At 37.0% G+C, this 13,798-nt stretch overlaps 1 protein-coding gene across 6 annotated transcripts in view; it reads right to left on the reverse strand.

Annotated features, from left to right (window-relative positions):
* Window positions 1-13,798, reverse strand: part of LOC115066076 (sodium- and chloride-dependent GABA transporter 1) — a 373,293-nt gene that overhangs the window by 338,097 nt on the left and 21,398 nt on the right. The gene's annotated exons all lie outside the window — the stretch shown is intronic.

The following is a 13,798-nucleotide window of genomic DNA, read 5'->3' on the forward strand; positions in this document are numbered from 1 at the left end:
AAAAAAGACGAGATTGAGAGAAACATATCTTAAATTGAACATAGTGGAAGAAGACATAATTGTTGTTATCTATTTATGAATGAGGAGGAAGTACGACAGAATTGTCTTCCATGTGACCAAAGATGCCTTCTATGAGCGCGTGGAGCGCACCTATCAGATGTCACGATGTTAAAGTCGTACTTGGCGACTTTAATGCCAGGGTGGGCAAGGAAGGTATCTTTGGCACAACAGTCGGTTTATTCAGCCTACACGAAAAAACATCTCCAAATGGGTTGAGGCTGATCGACTTCGCCGGGGTCCGAAATATGGTTATCTGTACTACTAGATTCCAACATAGAAAAATTCGACAAGCAACTTGGCTGTCTCCGAACCGAAAAGCCACCAACCAGTTCGATCATGTTGTGATGGACCAAAAACACGTCCCCAGTGTTTTAGACGCGTACGCTCCGAGGTCCTAACATCGAATTGGACCACGGCACTACGATGAGGAGGATGATACTAAAATGATGGAGGGAACACTTCTCCAGCCTGCTGAATGGCAGTGAAAGCATAAAACCAGGGGATGTCGAGCCCGATTCCGATGGAGCAGATGTTTCATTGCCCGACCATGAAGAAGTTTGAAGAAATTACACGTCTGAAGAACAACTAAACGGCTAGGCCCGATGGATTGCCGGCCGAGCTATTCAAACACAGCGGCGAATAACTGATAAGGAGTATGTATCAGCGTTTTTGTAAATATGGTCAGACGAAACCATGCCCAAGGATCAGCATTTAAGTGTGTGCTAACCAATTCACAAACAGGGGGTATCCACAATCACCGTCTGAAGAACAACTAAACGGCGGGCCCGATGGATTGCCGGCCGAGCTATTCAAACACGGCGGCGAAAAACTGATAATAAACGCATCAGCGTTTTTGTAAATACGGTCGGACGAAACCATGCCCAAGGATTAGAATTTAAGTTTGTGATAACCAATTCACAAACAAAGGGACTCCGTAATCACCGTGGGATAAGCCAGCAACGCGTTTAAGGTTCTATGGAACGTATTGTGTGAAAGATTAAAGCCCACCGTTAGCAAACTGAGTGGACCTTTTCAGTGTGGCTGTAAACTTGGGTTTAATTTGTGTTATCACTTAATAAAATATTATTTCAGAAAGAAAAATTAACCTCAACTTTCATGTGTAAGTTCATACTTATTTCTCGCTTTTTATCATCCAGCAGTTAATGGAAGAATGACAGTATCCATATAGGGGAGGGTAGAAGTTAACGATTCTTTCCTTTCGTATCCTTCGTTGGGCTCAATTCAAAATAATATTTCATTAATGTTTATTTTTATGGCAGCACAATCGTAATGGTGAGTATCCGGACTAATACTAACTTTACAATACGCAAACTGAACTCTAAGCTAAGCTCCGCATAGTTACCGCTGCTGCAATCACTGCTGTGTTGGTGTTGTGCTCTCATAATCGTTTTTATATATACGTGATGCTGATTCATGCCACGGGCAACAGTCAATGCAACCAAAAAAGCTGTTTACCCGTTGCATCGATATTGCTGATTCAGGCCACAGCCAAGCGTTTCGGGCAATTGCTTGCTTGCGTTTCTCGTGAGAACTTCTAGGAACTAGGACAACTAGGTCTCTGCAACTTTGTAAGATAAAATGTCAGCAGCTAAACACACCCTGTTTTAATTGGTCACACTTTAAAAATCATAAGTTTTCTAATATTATTGATCCTTCAAGATTTAACGAGGAGCAATGGTAGCATATTCAAAAACAATGAAGAAACTGTGTCTTTGCAAGTCTGGCTAGTTGCTTAATAATTACCGCAATACTGCAACCCTGTTACTAACTTGATACTCTGTTACTGATGCCCGGCTGATATTCTGCTTATACTTTGCTGCAATTTGCAGTAATTATTTCACACAGAACCATAAATGCCGGTTACTTCTTGAGTTTGTTCTCGACTTTTTGTTATTTAAAAGAATTTGTAGGCCTTTAATCTGAAAGGGTAACTTTGTGGGTGTTATAGGGATTCTGCGTATAAATACCGTCTCTCCTTTAGCTCCTCTGGCCTGGTAGATCTGCCGTCTAAAGTTTGTGATACGTAACTAAGTGGCGTTGCACAGTCTGGGCGCGTCCAAGGTAGGCATCTAAATATATGACAGACAAGCCAACTTTAAAGAAATTAAAGAACTCTACAGGGTATATAGTTGCATCGTTAGTTTTCATCACTGTGACTTATGATATATAGGTTCTCACTCTTGCTTTAATATACTTTTATTAAATTTTTCTACCAATTCGTGTATGGGCGGCATGATAACTCTTTCGCACAACCTATTCTCAATAGTCAGGTTTTCTTGTAAACTCGGAAATACCACATTATTTTCTTAATTAACAACATTGCTAAATTAACTGTCGTGTTGGTATTGAGCTGTAACCTTTCTATCTCACAACGGCGAAACCTTGATGCATGCGTTTTTCTAATCTACTGTGGTACCTTGCTCGATAATCTGCCACGTCTGTCGGAAATCACCTGCCAGCTAGACGACCACTCCACTCATCAAGATTCGATTACCTTGAATGTCTTGCAAGCTGCGGTTCAGTGGTTCAATGGCTTGCTTGTGCAACATTACGCATTCATACTACACGATCATTTTGCACCACTTAAATAGAGCACTGCTACTATCACTTGCTGATGTTGCAAATGGGCGTTTTTTAACTTGCAAATTTCAGCGGGATCTTAAATACTGAGTGTATGGTTCTGACACAACTTAGCAATATTGCTGCATTCCGTAGTATGCAAGAACCAGCGCAACTACTTTGTCTTGGCGCAACTTTGCCAGCAGCAAGTTCAGCAAAAAAGTTTTGTCGGTGCCCTTTGGTGCGTCCTAGAAAAATAAAACACTTTTCCACTAGCTACGCGGATTAGATTGAAAATTTGCCAGGGGTTCTGTTTAGTTGTTTTGAAATCCTAAAGCCACTCTAATATAACCAAGCTCTCTGACCAAATCAGTAGACAAGTCTCCAGTTTTTTATGGGGCAGGCATACTGAAATCAGGCAGTAATTTATATAACGTTAAATCGAGTATTCTCCATGCCGCTCGTTACTACTTACCTATCGGTCCGGCCGAAACATTTAGATCTCATAGTTCTATATATATATATATTTATACTTATACCTATATTACGATGTTCCTTATATGGAATAAACCTTTTTTTTTAGATATCGAAATGCATACCTCTTATTTCTTTTTATGCTACCCAGACTTACAATACAAAATTTCATCTTCATTAACCCATGCCGACATAACTCTAAAATCTTGAAAATTGCTGTTTTTAACCCTTTTTGTTATCAAGCAAAATCAAATGAAATATTAATTTTTTATGAAATAAACGAATATAAAATTACAGATCAGGCAGCATATTTTCTTTTTAGGGTCTTTTTTTACAGTCTGGATACGGATACCCCATGCTCCTGAACACAGCGTAGCGTATGGTAAGGGTTTTAAGATAAAAAAATACTTCTTTTGCGAATTTTTTTCTTATACAATATATAGAAATTTTAATGCCGAAATATGTAAGCCAGTAACAGAGCTTATGCCAGAAGGTCATGAGAAAAAACACTTTGCGGTGTTCACCATAACTCGGATCGAAATTATCCAAAACTGGTCTGGTAACGACTGTTGTATCCGGCAATTATGTTTTAGACATCTTTGACTACCGACAAAAAATATGATACGTTATATGTTTGGGGTTTAATCAATACGGAAACCCTTTATCGTAAGAAGTTTCTAATACCATGTCCAGACCGGTACATAATCACAAGATTTCGGCTGTTGAGTAGTTTATCCCACTAATCCTATAAATTTAACAAGCTTTCGCAATACAAAAATGACAGTTCTTAATCACATATCCGAGATGATTTAAATATAATCTACGCGAAAACTCTCTGTGTGACTCTGATTTAGCACCATCTACTTGCCAGTATTGGAAATCTATTACATTATCACAGATGATTTAAACAATACAAAGAGAAAAAATGTAAACAAATAAATGACTTAAAGACAATGAATCTGAATTCACCTGAAAATCGACTTCCAAAATAAAAAAAATGCGTCCATTATTACCATTATATGGAAAATATTAAAAAAACACGGCTTATAAACAAAATACTTTATAACAATGTTTTCTTTTAATAACTATTAAGCGATATGAATTCTTGAATGGCAAAAACATCAGTTCTATCATCTGTCCAACAGCAGGGCGAACGGCTAGATTAGTGAAGAGATTAAATGTAATCGAATCACTTAAAATTTTTAGTATTACAATAGAGTCCGAACCAGAATATGCCAACGAGAGATGATAACTTGACGCGTAACCGTACGGACGTGCCGACGTTAATTATAAAAGAAGTGTTTTTTAAAGATAACCTGTTTGCTGAATTATACTATTTTTTTACTTTTTTTAAAAACCAATTTTTCGTTCATTAATAAAATCCTTATATGTTGTAAAATGTTTTCAAATAACATTAAGCTGCAATATCCGTGTTTAATTTATTCATCGAAGTTAACATACGAGTATGTGGGTACAAACCCCACATATAGTACATCTTTTTGTTACATTTACATGAATTTAGTGTTGTAAATGTGAGACTCAGACACTTTACGTACTCGGAAAAATAAATCGAAAATCCGAAATACACAAATCTTATTTTTAAAATGTCCAGGGAGGTTGCGATAAAGAGATAAAATTTCCTTCCAAAGTAAACAGGACTTAAAAAAAAAAAACAGAACAAATGGGTTTTTCGGCAAAATCAATTCATTTTATTCAAAATAGTCTTCTTCTTCTTCAATACAGCTTTTTGCACGGTCCAAAATCATGTCGAAAGAGTGTTTTAGCTCGTTGGCCGGTATGGCCGCCAGTATGCCGGTGCAAGCCTTTTGAATAGCTTCTACGTCTGCATAACGCTTTCCTTTCATGGATAAACGCATTATTCCGAAAAGAGGGAAGTCGCACGGTGCCATTTCAGGTGAATACGGGGAGTGGTTAATAGTTAAAATGTGATTTTTGGTCAAATAATCGGCCACAAGCGTCAAGCGATGAGACGGCGCATTATCGTGCAACAAACGCCAACTTTCATCTTCGCGATATTCGTGCCGAAGCATATAAAAACTTCAAGGTAGAATACCGCATTAACGATTTGGTCGGGCGGAAGAAATTCTTTGTGGACAATGCCCAAAAAAACTACTTTTGTCTTCCCCATGCGAAATTTTTTGGGTTTCAGCTCGTCCGGTGCCTTCCATTCAGCACTCTGGCGTTTCGTTTCGGGATCGTATTGGCAACACCACGTTTCGTCATCAGTCACAATATTGTAAATGAAGTTTTTGTCTTTTTTGACCTCTTTAATGTTGTCCTTCGAATGTTGAATTCTGAACACTTTTTGGACGTCAGTCAATTTGTGCGGAACAAACCGTGCACAGCTTTCGTAAGCCCAAATGTTCGGTCAAAAGGCGACAAATCGATGTTTTGGAGATGTTCAATTCCATTTCCATGAATTTCAATGATGAATTCGGATGATTTTTGATGAATTCACGCACAGTTTCGATGGAATTTCCGGTGATCACTGATTTTGCTTGGCCCACTTGTTGATCGTCATTTATGTCCTCACGACCACTTTGAAAACATTGGAACCACTCGTGCACTCTGCTACGGGATAGACAATCATCGCCATAAACTTGTTTCATCAAATGGATCGTTTCGGTAAAGGTTTTACCAATTTAAAAAAAATATATAATTTAGGTTCTTTGTTCGAAGCTCATTTTCGCACCTTAAAACGCATAATTTCACTTCCAACCATGTCATGAAATTCTCACTGGACAATCGATAAAGACAACTAGCGCCACCAGGGGGCGCTGAATTCAAAAAGTCCTGTTTACTTTAGAACTCTTCCTGTAGTACAATGTGAGAGAGAGCAATTATAGCATATTTTGTTGAAATTGGACTTGTAACTGTTCTATGTATTCAATAAGCGTTGCACCAAACAACATCATTTGGAGTCAATTGCTATAATTTTTATGTTGGCCAAGAAGTGTTTGGAGTAATTTTCCATCAAAATAATGAGTGTAATGAATCAAGTGACGGAACCAATTGCCGTAATTTTACTTTACCACAACCACAACATTATCCTGCAAATAGACCATTATATTTGAAATCTTTATAGTGTTGAAAAATTATTCACATTTGACCAATTGTTTGAGATTTGTCGGCGCTATAATCTATTTCCGTATCGTAAGAGACTGATCTTCATTCTAGGTTCTCTGGAGCATTTCGTCTGCGGAATGGAACAATTTTATTTTCCTGTGCTTGGTGCTGTGCTGATCAATGCGCTCATACTTTTTCCATACTATGTCAATCCTCTTCATTGTAATTCACTCTAGAACAGTGGTCGGCATTTCATAGCAAAATTTTGCAAACTAACTTCACACGTACGCTTACGCTCTATCGTTCAGTCGTTGTCGAGCCATCAACGAATTAACATCACGCAAGACCATAGCGCAAAACGAAATATGCCCTGCGAGAAATATTTTATGGTTCTAAATGCCTTTGATGCCATGCAATGCCTTTTATGTTCCAAGTCTTTTAAAGTTAATAGGGATTATTTCCTCAAAAGACAATTTGTTTTTTTTCATTATAATGTTAATTAATAATTAAAATTGCTTAATTTTAATTCCAATTTCTCACTGGGTTACTTTTTTTTCGTGCTCACCAACACAGTGACAGATCCTCTCATGCCGACCACTGCTCTAGAACACAAATCTGCTATACCATACATCCATCCATTGCTGATCGTCGGAGCGTTTAGCATGTGAGTTACCTCATTTCGCATTTGAATGACTTCGACGACGTCGTTTTCTCCTCGGTATTGTAAACAGTAAAAGATAATAATGTTTTCGTGTACTAATGGAAACTATATATAATGGTGACAGAATGAGAATTCAAGTAAACAATTTCTTTTTTTTTGTTTTTTTGACGTAGCCGGCAAAGAACTTTGTATATATATTCGGAATACGAAGTATGTTTTTTGCTTCTTATAAAAAATTTATCAATGATCCTGTGTAAAATTTTGTGTGAAAAACAAAACTAAGTGCACGAACACATTACAAGTTTTGACTGTGGCACATGGTAACCATTAAAGAAATTTTCGGAGGAAGTAATCATATCGATTGCCTCGTACCGTTCAATGTTAACCATCGAGTTGGGTATGAGTCTGTTCGCCGCGAAATTTGTGCGCACTCTCCCCAAAAACAGCTCGCATTAACGTTGCTCAGGAAATGTTGCATTCAGTTCGCAACGATCCAGACCTCTTCGTTACAAATCATATAATAGTTGTATAGTTATGACATGAAAACCAAAGCTCAATCATTTCAATGGAAGCTGCCACATAAAGGTACTGCCTACAGTTTTATTCGATAACAAAAAAAAAAGTTTATCATGTCATATAAACAGTAAGCGTGATTGCAGTCCATCTAAAGTAATCTTTTATTCTAAACTTGTTTGTATATGATCTAAAGTGCTTAAATCGAAAATACGAGCTGTGTTCAAAAAGTATCTCGAATGTTGTGTTTTTTCAAAAATTATTTATTTATTCATGAATATCTATTTTGCCCCCTTCAAAGTAATCCCCATGAGATATTATACACTTGTGCCAACGGTTTTTTCAATCTTCGAAGCACTTCAAAAAATCATTTTTTTTTATTTTCTTCAGCTCCTCCTTCGATGCCGTCTTTATCTCGTCAAGAGAAGCGTAACGTCGTCCTTTCATGGGCCTCTTCAGTTTAGGGAACAAGAAAAAGTCACAGGGGCCAGATCTGGGGAATACGGTGGCTGCGGCATCATTAGTGCGTTGTTTTTGGCCAAAAAGTCGCGCACAAGCAACGATGTGTGAGCAGGGGCGTTATCGTGGTGCAAAAGCCAATTTTTGTTCTTCCACAAATCCGGGCGTTTCTGGCGGATTGCTTCGCTTCCTTTTTGACCGTTCTTCCCTGTGGCAAGAACTCATGATGCACCACGCCCCTGCAATTGAAGAAAACTGTCAGTTACGATTCGCGATTCTTTTTGAACACACCTCGTAAATCAAATTATGAGCCACCTAAACAAAAAAGTGAAGGTAACGTCTTTAACTTTCTAAAGCAGTGTTTCCCAAAGTGGGCGATAACGCTCCCTTGTGGGCGCTGCAGTTGTCAAGGGAGGCGGTAAGAGACCCAAAAAGAAAATGGGGGCGTTGTGTAGAGGCCTGGGGGGTTATTTGTAATTTTATTTTGCTAGAAGGCCTCTTAGACAACGACTACATGAGCTCTCGACTCTCAACAACAACTTGTGAACATCAACTAATATGAATTAAAAGATTGCTCAAACTCGGTTCTATATTTCTCTCCGCGTAGTTCATATGTATATCTGTCCTATTTTATTGAATATAGAAAAAATGAAAATCATGTCAATCGGTCGCTCTGTTTCATAAAGGGGCATCTCGACAGGATAGAATTTATAGAATACTAACTGTCAAACATATTGCTATTGCAATTGCCAAATCTGTATGTGGGCATTTGCTATCATAATATAATCATTTGCGCAAAGGTGTAGGGTAGGTAGGTTCGAGCTGATGTAGCGCATGCTTGGAGCTTTTGAAAAATTTATTTTATCACTTGCGAAATGACGTCGGTTAGGTAGCTGATGTAGCGCACGTTTTGAGCTTTTGAACTCCTTAAATCTTTTATGTGGAAAATATAAAGAGGATCTTTATCCTTTCTTACAAATGTATTTCTGGGAAAAATAAGATAATACGAAAAGGAGAAAGATCTTTTTTTTGCAAATGTATTTCTAGGAAAAATAAGAATTCATATTTTTGGACTACTATATAATAATTGTGCTTAAGCATTCCTATATAAACAATGTAATATTTATTTTAGATTAATTTGTGGTTTTGCGCGCAATAGATGAACATTACTTACGCCTCCTTTACACTACTCGCGAAGTTAAACGTATTTCTCAAAGCAAAACAATGTCGGAAGTAAAAAAGAAGACACGGCAATACTGTGCGGAATACATTAAATTCGGATTCATTGAAAATACCACAAACCCATCCTCTCCTTTGTGTCTTCTAAGTCTAAAAACATTTTCGAATGAAGCAATGAAGCCTTCAAGACTGCGAGATCATTTGAATAAAATGCATCCAGATAAGAGAGACAAGAATGTAGCATATTTTCAAGACCTAGAGAAGAAGCATAATACTCAGCCAAGTGTAGCAAAACTATTTTCGGCGGCTGCTAAGCAAGATGACGATGGACTTCGAGCTTAGTGCTGTGACAACACTGCTTACTAAAAATAGAAATCGTTTACTTGTTACCGAACGTGGCGACTTGCGACTGTTCTTGAGTAAATTGGAACCTGATATTAACAAATTTATTAAACAGCATCAGATTCATCCTTCACATTAGTTTTTATGTATATATGGATCGATTATTTTAGTTTTATTTTTAATAAAAGATTCTCTGTTTTAATACTATAAAGTTGTGTTTCAATAATTATTCTTATTGGCAGGTGAAGCCCGTAAGAGTTAACTTGACATCTAAGCGCCGTTGTATGTTACCTACTGCGCTCAGGTTTCAAGTTGCTGGTTATATACGTAGTAAAAGTTTCGTTTAGAATTCTCCGTTAATATACATATATAGATCACAATAATTAATTTGAAGTTATAGTGGTTTTTAAATAGGTGAAAAAATGGGGGCGCTAAAAAAATATTTATTCTTAAAGTGGGCGGTAGACAAAATAAGTTTGGGAACCACTGCTCTAAAGCATCGTGGGAGATATATACAATATCCTAGCCTTAACTGATTAGTGAAGAATATATATTATATATGTATATAGTGTAATATATAAATCTAGGGGAACACATGACCTGTAGAATAAGGTAATAAGATATCAGATATGATTCCAATTGATTGCCTTTTCTCTCTAGATACTGAATGTAATGAAAACACGAATTTATCATTTTTGCTATATGATGCGGACACGGCATTTTATCAATTTCGCTTAATAAGGAACACATTTCTCATTAATCTCATATATATAAAAATGAAACGCCTTTTTTGTATGTCCACGCATTACGCCGGAACCACAGCACGGAAAGACGTGAAAATTTGCCGGGAAAAGGCCCTAAAGGCGTCCTTTTTTGCAAAATCACCTTCGGATTCGCAATTTATATGTATCTACATATAATTATAACTCAAGAACGGCTGAACCAATTTGGCTGAAAATTGGTGATGAGGTAGCTTGGAACCCCGGGTCGGGCATACGTTTCTATCGTTTTGTGTTAAAAGTCACAACAATTCATAAATAAAAAAGTTATATTTCAAAATATAAGCATGTGTTCAATATTTATGCAAAATATTTGAACATTTGTTTCTTCAAATATACAGAATAAAATCACACAGCTACTGGCAAGGTACATTAATTTTTGTTTACATACACATATTTTATATTGGTTGTCAAAAAAGTCTTGCGGTATTTTTATTGAACTTTTTTTTATTGAAATTGAAATGAATTTTTATGACTCATGCCCAGCTCTTGACCGATGCTACGGCTGCTACTATGCCGGTCTCTTTCGACCAATTCAGCGATTTTATCGCAATTTTCGACGACAGGCCTTCCGGAGCGAGGCGCATCTTCGACCACCTCTACACCAGAACGAAAACGTTGAAACCATCGTTGTGCGGTGGAAATGGAAACTGTATCGGGTCCATAAACTGCACAAATTTTATTGGCGGCTTGAGATGCATTTTTGCCTTTATCGTAGTAGTACTGTAAAATATGCCGTATTTTCTCTTTATTTTGCTCCATGTTTGCGACGCTATAACTCACGAACGACTTAAAAGAAACGACAATCAATCAAACACGTGTTGGCGCGTGAAATGAGCTTTCCAAAAAGGTATAGCATGACCCGATGCGACGAATAAAACTAGAACTACGCGCTTTCAGCGCCAACTAGCGAAAATACTTTTTTGACAACCTAATATATGAACTATAGTGATAGTTGTAACTGAATAAGAAAAGGTTGAATCATAATTTAAGATGAGTGCATAATAGCTGACAAATAATCCTGTGTTTTCTTATGTGTAGTATCTGGGTTTTAGCAGTCGATTTTTTAATACGCTTTTATTAGCTTCACTTGTATGTATGTATGTATGTATGTATGTATGTATGTTTGTAACTTTTTTAAGTGGTACTGAAACGTAGAATATTTGAGCGACACTATAGGAAGGCGTATGTATGTATGTATGTATGTATGTTTGTAACTTTTTTAAGTGGTACTGAAACGTAGAATATTTGAGAGACACTGTAGGAAGGCGACAGTAAGTTTAAGCAGCTCACCAAAAATATGCAACATCTATATAAAACTAGTTTTGGCGACATTTGAGTAGCATATGTATACACTGAAATATACATATGTATATCCTTAAAGAAAGTATACTTTAAATAGATACATATACTTACATATGTATGTACATATATAAGTAAAGAGTGATTTTTTAAGAGCTTGATAACTTTTTTTTAAAAAAAAAACGCATAAAATTTGCAAAATCTCATCGGTTCTTTATTTGAAACGTTAGATTGGTTCATGACATTTACTTTTTGAAGATAATTTCATTTAAATGTTGACCGCGGCTGCGTCTTAGGTGGTCCATTCGGAAAGTCCAATTTTGGGCAACTTTTTCGAGCATTTCGGCCGGAATAGCCCGAATTTCTTCGGAAATGTTGTCTTCCAAAGCTGGAATAGTTGCTGGCTTATTTCTGTAGACTTTAGACTTGACGTAGCCCCACAAAAAATAGTCTAAAGGCGTTAAATCGCATGATCTTGGTGGCCAACTTACGGGTCCATTTCTTGAGATGAATTGTTGTCCGAAGTTTTCCCTCAAAATGGCCATAGAATCGCGAGCTGTGTGGCATGTAGCGCCATCTTGTTGAAACCACATGTCAACCAAGTTCAGTTCTTCCATTTTTGGCAACAAAAAGTTTGTTAGCATCGAACGATAGCGATCGCCATTCACCGTAACGTTGCGTCCAACAGCATCTTTGAAAAAATACGGTCCAATGATTCCACCAGCGTACAAACCACACCAAACAGTGCATTTTTCGGGATGCATGGGCAGTTCTTGAACGGCTTCTGGTTGCTCTTCACCCCAAATGCGGCAATTTTGCTTATTTACGTAGCCATTCAACCAGAAATGAGCCTCATCGCTGAACAAAATTTGTCGATAAACACATTTCGAACCGAACACTGATTTTGGTAATAAAATTCAATGATTTGCAAGCGTTGCTCGTTAGTAAGTCTATTCATGATGAAATGTCAAAGCATACTGAGCATCTTTCTCTTTGACACCATGTCTGAAATCCCACGTGATCTGTCAAATACTAATGCATGAAAATCCTAACCTCAAAAAAATCACCCGTTATAACCGCGCACCAGAAAAGCGTGGGGTGCTTTGTGACATATTTTTCATATATCGAGCATTCCACGCTATTTTCACAATAATGCAGGAATTTTTCCTTCATTATTATTGTTAGTTTATACAAAGAATTATTTTTCACTTTTTAGTTTGATATACTTTAAAAGCGTGTTTTTTAGTTTTTTTAAACTATATTTATTCAATTACATTCGATGAATGTTAAACAAAACATTACCATATGATTAGATAGGGTGCGTCAGAAGCGCCCTCTTCTGCTCTACTCCTGCAGTGTTATTCACCATAACAAGAAGCAAATATGTATATTCTATATGTGTAAAGACTGTGATGATGTTGTTACATCATACATACTTGTATTTATGTATGTACTATTCCTTAAGGCAGGGATGGGCACATTAGTCCTCAGTGGCATTTTGCCCTTGCGGGCACGAGTGCACATTTTGAGGGCTAGGTGAGGGGATCATCGCGGGCAAACATGAAGAGGGAAGTGAGAGCAACGTTTTACCACTCCATATTTACAAATGAGAGCAATGTATTTTCCACCACCATTGACTGATCTATCACATGTACAGTGGTGTGAACAAAATAGAAACAACCATAAGGTGTTGTGAAGTTTTAAAATATGCTGTTTTCTTATTAAATAAAATTATTTTTAGATACATAACATAACATATATATATTTTTTCCTAACAGTGATTTAAATTTCCCACCACGCAAAGGTAAATAAAAGCAAATTTTAAAGCGAAACTCTAAACTCTGCAAATTATGTTTACCCCTTTTTGGTCACACAACTGTACAATTCCGATATGAAGTAAACTTCCACCCTTAAATTTGTGTACAATGTCAGTATTGCCGCAACCACTCTGCGATGAACATCAAGTTACGGTGGAATTTTTCTCAACTTGTTATGCCCTTCTCTCCGTAAACTGATATACCCCTCATCTAGCCCCCGTGCGCACTTTGCTAACTTTGCGGGCTAAAAATGTGCCCATCCCTGCCTTAAGGGATCGTCTCAGTGTTACCCTCCGAAAAATCACTGATTTTTGCAATTTTTTTTAATGTTGAAATTAACTAATCAGTCCGATTTTTAATAAATAAATAATACGTTCATGACGAATACAAAATGATTTTTTTATGTTTATTTATTGGGTGTACAATAGTTAAATAAATAGTTAAAATGACACGTAAAAAAAAAGTTCCTGCGCGATGTCCGCGATTGCGCCGTAATTTTGATCTAACGCACAAATTTCAAAAAGATAAATTCCGATTTCAATATT

The sequence above is a fragment of the Bactrocera dorsalis genome, chromosome 6, assembly GCF_023373825.1.
Source record: "Bactrocera dorsalis isolate Fly_Bdor chromosome 6, ASM2337382v1, whole genome shotgun sequence".
In the NCBI taxonomy this organism is placed as follows: Eukaryota; Metazoa; Arthropoda; class Insecta; order Diptera; family Tephritidae; genus Bactrocera; species Bactrocera dorsalis.